At 67.9% G+C, this 349-nt stretch overlaps 1 protein-coding gene across 1 annotated transcript in view; it reads right to left on the bottom strand.

Moving 5' to 3' along the window:
* LOC102382269 (carnitine O-acetyltransferase-like) overlaps positions 1-349 on the bottom strand; it is a 7,547-nt gene that overhangs the window by 4,549 nt on the left and 2,649 nt on the right. The window lies entirely within an intron of this gene.

Here is a 349-nt window from a genome sequence, read left to right as displayed (position 1 = left end):
CCCCAGGCCAACCCTAGCCCCGCCCCCACCCTGGCCCCACTGCCCCCTGGCCAGGCGCTGCAAGCGCGGGGAGCTCCTACGCATGCGCGGGGAGCAGGCTGTGTGCGGGTCGACACGTGCAGCTCCGCTTTCCACCCCGCCGCCCCCCGACCAGTTTACAACCCCCGCGGCAGAGCCTCTCTATTTGCATACATGCAAGTGAGCTCGGGCCGGCGGGCGAGGGAACCCCCCCTCCGGCTGCGAGTTGCCTCATTTGCATCTCATCTACATAATGCAACTCCAGGCGCAGCTCAATACTGGCATGGCAGATGCATGTATGCAAACGAGGCGGCGCCCCGCCCCGCCCCGC

Source organism: Alligator sinensis, unplaced genomic scaffold (genome assembly GCF_000455745.1).
Source record: "Alligator sinensis unplaced genomic scaffold, ASM45574v1 scaffold184_1, whole genome shotgun sequence".
NCBI lineage: Eukaryota > Metazoa > Chordata > Crocodylia > Alligatoridae > Alligator > Alligator sinensis.
Note: the sequence above shows the minus strand (reverse complement) of the source record. Positions and strands in the feature narration are given on the sequence as shown.